Here is a 9,128-nt window from a genome sequence, read left to right on the forward strand (position 1 = left end):
CTATAGGGAAATGGATGACATTAAGTAAGATAGATTATGGATCGCATCCAACTCCTGTCTCTCTGTGGGCCTAGCAGGCATAACTCCATTATTGCTAACGTGAGTTTTGAGCATAAGCCTCTGTGCTAGAAATCTATCAATCTGCTGATCTTTGTGGTAGGATTAACTTTAGGCATAAGTGGTTAACTGGTTGGAGCAATGGTCTGATTAAAGATGATTAGCACTTAGCAGGTTTTATTTTTACATATTCTGCTTTCTGCGTAGCTGGAATAATAAAGACAACACTAGGAGAATTTGGTTGCTTGTGTAGATGAAAGAATCTAGGCAGGAATCCAGCTAGGGTTATGTTTGTTTAGCACTTGAGGCATAACCAAACCCTTTCTCATGCACAGTGTCACATTTAAATCCTTCTGCAATTCTTCCTGACAGTGGATAGGGGCAGCCCTATTATTCCAGTTTAGAAACTGATTATCAGAGTTGTACTGACATTTCTTGTCATGCGTCAGGGACTGGACTAGACCCTAAAGCTTATGACTGGTCCTGTGTTTCATCCTGGGCTACAGATTGCTTCACTGCCATTCACTTGAACAAGTATTCTGCTGGAGATAGAATGCATCCCCTCAAAAGCTTGTGTTGGAAACTTAATCAGCCATGCTGCAGTGGTGGTAAGTGATTAGGTCCCCTTCATGAATGGATTAAATGCTGTTTATAAAAGGACTGGAGACAGTGAGTTGATCCCTGCTCTTCCTCTTACACCGGCTCTCTCGCCCTTCTGCATTCTGCTATCGCCAAGGCAGAAGAGCCCCCACAGGTTCTAGCCTCCAGACCTCCGGGGCAGCAAGACACACAACATGGCCTCTACTCTCAGAGAACATGGCTTGGTGCAGTGGCTCACACCTGGCGTCCCAGCTACTGGGGAGGCTGAGGCAGGAGGATCACTTGGGCCCATGAGTTTGAGGTTTCTGAGAGCTAAAATGATGTCATGGCACTCCAGCCTGAAGGACAGAGCAAGACCCTATCTCAAAAAAAAGACTTAAAGTTTATGTGATGAAAGTTTATGAAAATGGTTACAGCATAAATTGTATTTTCATGAAGTATTTTAGGAACGTAGAGAGAAGCTAGATCATCACAGGATGTCTGCAGGGAAAAATCTCTTGGAGAAGCTCTTTGGGTGAGCTTGGATGTGCTACAACAAGGGCAACTGAGGGTGAGCTCCCCTAAACGTGTGCTCTGTGTTGGGAACATCCTGGATACTTCGCATCCCCCTCTTTGAACTTCACCATCACCCCCTGAGGGGGGTGTTACCCTCCTGCCGATGAGAAAATCAATGCTCAGAGAGGTGGGGACTTGTCCAAGACACACAGTGGAGGAGAGCACCAAGGCCGAACACAGGACACCAGTGCCCCAACTCTTTACCATGACTATGGACAATTTCATAAAGTACGCTTTAAAATCGAACTTTTAAAAATGCACACAAAATCATGTCCAGCTCCTCAAAGCAAAAGGACAATTAGAGATCCCTTCTCCTCTGATATGCGGCCAGGGCTGTAACATGGTGTAGACTATCACACTATTGCATTCCACCTTCTCACTTAAAGAAGAAACTCTGGGTGCACAAAAAATACCTTTAAACTTCAAAGGTATTTGAAGGTATTTTTAGTTGTAAAAAGCTCAAGTAGTTAATCAAAAATTGTATCAAACTTAGGAAAACAAAACAAGAGAGACTGTAAGCACAGAGCACATTAAGGGATGAGCATACCAGCCAGGCTAAGTTTCTACAGAGCTCCAGTCTTTGTGACCTGACCCTGGGACACAGTCTGCTGCAGGAGGCTGGGATTCCACACCTGTGTTTCTTGAACCATTGAGGGAGGGACCCAGGAGAAACTCATCCCTCTGCACAAGTTTCTGAAGCCATCAGGTGTGGCTCACCTGTGTTTTCAAGGGCTTTTATTCCATGTACTGTTTGTACTGAGTTTATATTCACGTTTCCCCCAATGCCAACACAGTTTTGTCAATGCACGGTGCTGTCCACGTGTGTCTTTTCACAGGTGTTGCCAAGGAGTAGGGAGGAGCGATTAGGAGAGAGGTGGTAAGTCAGGCTTGGAGGAGGATGAGAGGATGCTGGAAAATTAAGAGCAGGGCTAACAGACATGGACAGTTTAATTAGAGTTTTCACATTGTGGTACCATATATGTAACATAAAATGTGCCATTTTAACCACTTTTCAGTGTCAGTTTAGTGGCATTAATTATATTCATAGTGTTGGACAACCACTACCATTACCTGTTTCTAAACATTGCCATCACCCTAAACAGAAACTTTTTGCCCCTATTAAGAAATAGCTCCCCATTCCTGCCTCCTTTCAGCCCCTGATAAGCTCTAAGTTACTTTTTGTCTCAATGACTTGACATATTCTAGATATTTTATGTATTTCACATAGGTGAAATTATACTATATTTGTCCTTCAGTTTCTAGCACATTTCCAGGGTTCTTCCACACTGTAGCCTGTGTTGAGCCTTGCTCATATTCTCTCTAGCAATGTATGAAGGCTCCAATTTCTCCATATCTTTGCCAAAACTTTTTAAAATTAGTTTTCTGTTTTTGAGACAGGGTCTCACTTTGTTGCTCTGGGTAAAGTACAGTGGTGTTATTATAGCTCACAGCAACCTCAAACTCCTGACTCAAGTGATCCTCCTGCCTCAGCCTCCTGAGTAGCTAGGACTACGGATGAGTGCTGTCATGCCTAGCTAATTTTTCTATTTTTAGTAGAGATGGGCTTTCACTCTTGCTCAGGCTGGTCTTGAACTCCTGGTCTCAAGTGATCCTCCTCCTGGACCTCCCAGAGTGCTGGGATGTCAGGTGCGAGCCACTGTGCTGGCCCCAACTTCATTCTTTTGCTTGTGGAAATTCAGTTGTGCTCACTCCATCTGTTCAAGAGACTATACCTTCCCTCCCTGGATGGATTTGGTACCCTTGTCAAGAATCCATGGACCATAAATGTGAGGGTTTATTCCTGACACTCAGTTCTGCCCCACTGGTCTGGGTGTCTATCCTCATGCCAGTATCACACTGTTTTGACATTTTGTCAGTTTTGAAATCAGAAAGTGTTGAGTCCTCCAACTTTGTGATTTTTTTAAAAGATTGTTTTGGCTATTTTTGGGCCCCTTGCAATCCTACATGAATTTGAGGACAGGCTTTCTATTGGTGTTCTTACAGAGATTGTGTTAAATCTGTAAATCACTTTGGGCATTATTGCCATTGTAAGTAACAGTATTGAGTCTTCCAATCCATGAATGTGGATGTCTCCCAGTTATTTAGGTCCTTCTTAATCCCTTTCAGCCATGCTTTGTAGTTTCCAGTGTAAAACATTTCGCCTCCTTGGTTAAATTCACTCGTTTGAATTTTATACTTTTTGATGTTATCGTCCCCAGTGTCTATAAATTCACAGCCCAGGATGGGGTAGATAGATATGTAAACAAAAAAGAATACAGTACAATAAAGGAAGTAGGAAAGTGTATATGTGAAGGACTCTGCAAAGCCAGAGGGGCAATTCTGCCTTCCCGAGGGAGCAGACGCGGCCACCACAGGCAGGTGCACCTGGGCTGACTGCGGCAGGCTCTTCCTGCAGTAGGGGCCTCCTTCCCTTCCCTCTTGTGTTACCCTGTGTTTTATAACTTTAAGGTCCTGGTCCCACCAATGATACCATAATAACTCATTTTTTTTTTAAACTAACACAGTACTTGGCACATACTTGTACTGAATAAAAACAAGGAGACCTTCCATAGTGACCTCCTCCCCACACTGAACCTCTCCTCAACTTGACCTAATGTCAGAGACTGGACATGCACCACATGTCAGCCTGGTTCCTTATGGTGACATCTCCATAGGGAATACTCCTGCTGACCAGATTGTTACAGTCCCTTGTGTGGTCACCTTGCAGGGGTTCTGCTGTATTTGTTGGATTAAGTTGAATTATTGGATGCCATGGACATTGGAGAGTATATTATTTCTGGTATCACTCTCCTAGCAAAATAACAGACAATTAGAACTTGGGAAGAAGTTATATCCAATTCTTGTTCAGGTGTAATTCACCTTTTTATGGCTTTGGGGCATGAAATTTAGACTTTCCGCGTTCATTACCCCATCTGTCAAAAGCATGCATAATTTTGTGGTCAATAATTTTTGCATGAGGTTAAACTATAAAGATGGGCTCAGTGCCTGTGGCTCAAGTGGCTAAGGTGCCAGCCACATACACCTAAGGTGGCGGGTTCAAATCCAGCCTGGGCCCACCAAACAACAAATATGGCTGCAACCAAAAAATAGCCAAGTGTGGTGGGCACCTGTGGTCCCAGTTACTTGGGAGGCAGAGGCAGGAGACTCGCTTGAGCCCAGGAGTTGGAGGTTGCTGTGAGCTGTGATGCCACAGTACTGTACCCAGGGGGACAGCTTGAGGCTCTGTCTCAAAAAAAAAAAAAACCTATAAAGATGCATACAATTTTAGTGTAGTCAGGCCTCATAAATTAATGCAATCCACCCCCATGAGGTAGCTGAGATCATAGAGGTTCAAGGGACACCCTAAGCTTCTTGCTACTGAAGAGCTCACCCAACAGTCACTACCTGCTTTTGTTCCAGGAGTCTTTCCAGGGCACCAAGTGTGGTTGCCAGCACAGCATTTCCATATGAGGTGTTTCAATTATTAATGCAGTATACTAACTCCCAGGAGTAGAATAAGCCTCCTTGTTATAATGCGTAAGTCAATCCAAAGCAACCTGATATTCCTGTAAAACTGAATAGATTTTGAAGCCAAGCATCCTTGGAATCACTCAGAGAGGGCTGTTGTCTTATTTATCTATTAAAAATACCCATAAATGAGCCCTTCTGTGTGGACACTCATTGTGTCTTAGTTTTATTGATTCTGTTGTCTTGCTGTTAATTACAAGAACCACAAAAGCCTTCAATTAGAGTAAAGCTATAATAAATAAGATTGATAATACTGTGCTCATATGCTGAGTTATTTTTATAACAAACTGATGTTTATCTTTCCAGACACTACTATATTGTCCCATAAAGTAACTAAATCAGATATTGTGATAGCTGTGTATTTTCATAACTAATGATGTTAACTATCATCATTACTCCTCATGATAACCTGTCAAGTGGACACTATGGTTATCCTCACTCATAGATGTTGACATCAAAGTTTACAGGAATTTGCATTGTGCTCAAGGCCCCGCAACAGGGAAGTCAGGATTAACTGAGATCATACACGTGTGTGTAGCATGTGCTGGGTGGATGGTGTGTTGGATAAATACAAGTGAGAGATTCGGTGTGAATTAGAAATAAGTTTGAGAAAATGCAATGAAGCTGTTGTGAGGCCAGTACATAAAGTCTATGATGTAAGTTCCTGTATAGTAATAAATGTATGGCTAAAAATTTGTAGGATTGAGTGTAGGGCTAAAAGTGCTAGGCACTAGGACAGAGTGATGGGGAAAAGCCAAGCATCGCTGCTGGCCCTGAGCACTAAAAACAGCACTCACTGGACATAGCATATGCCAGCCCTAAGTTGTATGTAGCAGTGATAAGATTAAGGCAGGACAGATGTGCAGTGGCCAGGTGTGGTGATCCTGTAATCCTAGCACCCTGGGAGGCTGAGGCAAGAGGATTGCTTGAGCCCAAGAGCTCGAGTGTGAGCTAGGATGCACTCTACTGAGGGTGACGAAGTGAGAGTCTGTCTCAAAAAAAGAAAAAAGATACACACTCTATAAACAGGATATGTTAAGAGTCTAGTTGTGCAGTTAAAGAAAAACTTGTTTTTAACCTTGACTCTCCCTTTGAAGCTTGTGGCTGTGCTGTTTTCTCTTACCTGGGATTGCAATAAAAGTCCATGAGGATTGTTAGGAGGGCCGCACTCTTGTCTTTCTGTGCACAGGGCTTGCTGCTGTTGCCCTCCTGGGGTCTAGTGCAAATGGACTGAATAGGTGTCATTCATTCTGTGTTGAGTCACACAGACAAAATTTAATTCTGAGTTTCTTAATGATCAGATCAAAGGGAGAAAGGCAATCACTTATACAAGTGATAAGTAACTTTGCCCAAGAGGGGTATAGCTGTTTCTGGACCTCCAACTTAAGGACATTCTTTCAAGACACAGGATCTAATACCCAGGCAAAGACCCTAGAGGAGGAGGTAAATTTACTGTGTAGCGGATCTTACAAGTCTGGAATGAGTGATGACCAAACCCGGGGAAGGCAGAGAAGCCGAGTTGCCCTGGAAGAAAGTAGAGGAAGGGTGAAGAGGCTGAGGGCAGGAGCATGGCATGGAGATGGCAGGTGAGGACTGTGTTCCACACAGGGCCCAGAGGACACACCACTCTCCAGTACCACTAGCATTGCCCTGAGGAGGTACACCGTGTCACTGAGGAGGGTGGTGGTGGCCTCTGCAGGCCCAGGGTCAAAGTGGAAGAGTGACCCCCTGAGCTGAGGCCCTTTTGTGGCGTAGTGAACACCTGCCAAGGAACAGGGACCAGCGGGAAGTGTTTACTGCCAGAAGTCACAAGGCCACAATTACCACAGTGACCAGCAAGGTCCGAGGGACAGTCAAGGGGAACTGCAGAGATGTCAGTCAAGCTTGGTGTCCCTAGGGGCAAATGTGAAGCTCCCAGAGATGCACCATGAAATCTAACACAGAGTGGGCTTGGGACCGTGAGTCCTCAGCAGATGCATCACATGCAGTACCACTGGGGGCAGCTGACCTTGCAGAGTGCTGAGACAGCCTCTGACAAGCACAGCTGGAGTGACAGGTTGGATGCAGCCTCTGCAAGGCTGGATGTCACCCTGCAGGATATGCATTGAATCACAGACCTCTACATGACACTGTGTCCACAGTAAAAAAGAATATGTGGATCCAGGGATGAAGGGGTCAAAGCAGGAGTGGTCCCTGCTAATGTAGTGGCCCATCTAGGCAATGACACCTAGTAACTGTGTCATTGTTGTTGCTGAAACTCTGGGGTCATCAAGGATTAAAGATCCTGGTCCCTAAACTGGGCATACTCTTGCCAGGGGACATAGCAAGAGTCTCACTATAAGTTATAGCTGCCACTTGGGCCTTCAAACTTCTTCTCTTCAGGGACCCCAAGGGAGAAGAGTCACCATCATGGCGGGGGGAATCCATCCCCATCAGCTCTAGAGAAGATGTGTGGGCCCAGGGGATCTCCTTGGGCCTTCTCTGGGACTCCCTTGACCTACTGGAAGTGTGATATGTGTGCCTGACACTCCCAGCCTGAGAAGGGTTTGACTGCAAAGATCTCAGGTCCCTCCTGAGTGAAGATTTGGGCCACATCACCAGATTAGCCATCAGGACCTGCCCAAGTGACAGCGGTGAGGGGAATATAGTATGGACAGTGACAAAGAGAGGATGAGAAGCAGCCTGGACCTGAGATCTGGTCATAGCTTGTCTCATTGACATATCACTTCTAATCACTTCTAAGGCTCCCTGCAGACGGGAGGCTCTGGCACCTTAAGCAAGGATTTCTCAAGAAATCATTTTTTTTTTCTTTGAGACAGTCTCACTCTGTTGCCCTCAGTAGAGTGCCATGGCATCAGCTTTGCTCACAGCAACCTCAGGCTCCGGGGCTCAAACCATCCTCCTGCCTCAGCCTCTAGAGTAGCTGAGACCATGGGCCCCCAACATTGCCCAGTTGGTTTTTCTATTTTTAGTAGCTACTGGGTCTTGCTCTTGCTCAGACTGGACTGGTCTTGAACTTCTGAGCTCAAGAGATGTATCTTCCTGTTGCCTCCTGGAAGTGTTGGGATTATAGGCTTGAGCCATCATACCCGGCCCTCAGGCAATAATTTTAAGGCAGTCACAAATACATGATACCCACATGTCAAATTCATGGTAGAGTTACCAAATTATACTTTGGACAATTACCTTAAAGATTTTAGACTAGGGCAGCGCCCATGGCTCAGTGAGTAGGGCATTGGCCTCATATACCAAGGGTGTGGGTTTGAATCTGGCCCTGGCCAAACTGCAACAAAAAATAGCTGGGCATTATGGTGGGTACCTGTAGTCCCAACTACTCGGGAGGCTGAGGCAAGAGAGTCGCCCAAGCCCAAGAGCTAGAGGTTGCTGTGAGCAGTGACGCTACAGCATTCTACTGAGGGTGACAAAATGACACTCTGTCTCTAAAAAAATAAAAAAAATTAAAATTTTACAGTGACATATGCACATATGATTCATATGCTTTTCATCTTTTCTCTTTTGCTGAATTAATATGTTTAGCAAATATCTACTAAACTTTTCTTACATGTCATCTGGTCTCAAACTCTTGGCTTCAAGTGATCCTCCTGCCTCTGCCCTGCAAAGTGCTGGGATTATCATGCTGGCATAATCCAGCATGCTTAACTTTTTCTTTTTTCTTTTAATTTACCAATGTACATGTGGAAGGGTGGGTAGGGAGAATCTTGTCTTTTTTTGTTTTTTGCTCACCATCTACTGGGACCATAGTATCTACTGTGAGTTTGTAATGACACAACCTCTAATAAAAGCGGCACTATTAATTTGTCAGCCTTTTGATGTGCATTCTCTTACATACCATTTGCCTTAAAAAACTATACTTGAAGAAGTTTTCCATTTTCTCCTCGTTAACTTATTGAGACCTCCAACTCTATAAAAAAGGAGAATGTTTAGTCAGGTATAGTAGCAGGTGCCTGTCGTCCTAGTTACTTGGGAGGCTGGAGCAAGGGCTGCCTGAGCCCAGGAGCTATGTTTGCTCTACTGCACTCCAGCCTGGACAACCGAGAGACCCTGTCTTTAAAAAAAAAAAAGTAGTGAGAAAGTGTTTGGAAAATTATTAACCTTTTTAATAATTGTGAAATATCAAAGTAAATAAAGCAACCAGCTATACTTTTAAAACATTAAAGGTTCAAACTGTTTTAAAGATTCTAATGTCCACTGGGTATGGTGCTGATATTGTGTACATTTTTTCAGGGGATGAAACTACATGGGAAGCAACATGCCAATACGAATCCATGAACTGAGAATCTAAAAATATGCACTCTGGGCTCGGCGCCTATAGCTCAACCGGCTAAGGCGCCAGCCACGTACACCTAAGGTGGCAGGTTCGAATCCCC

The sequence above is a fragment of the Otolemur garnettii genome, unplaced genomic scaffold, assembly GCF_000181295.1.
Source record: "Otolemur garnettii isolate 467f Iridium unplaced genomic scaffold, OtoGar3 scaffold00010, whole genome shotgun sequence".
Classification (NCBI taxonomy): domain Eukaryota; kingdom Metazoa; phylum Chordata; class Mammalia; order Primates; family Galagidae; genus Otolemur; species Otolemur garnettii.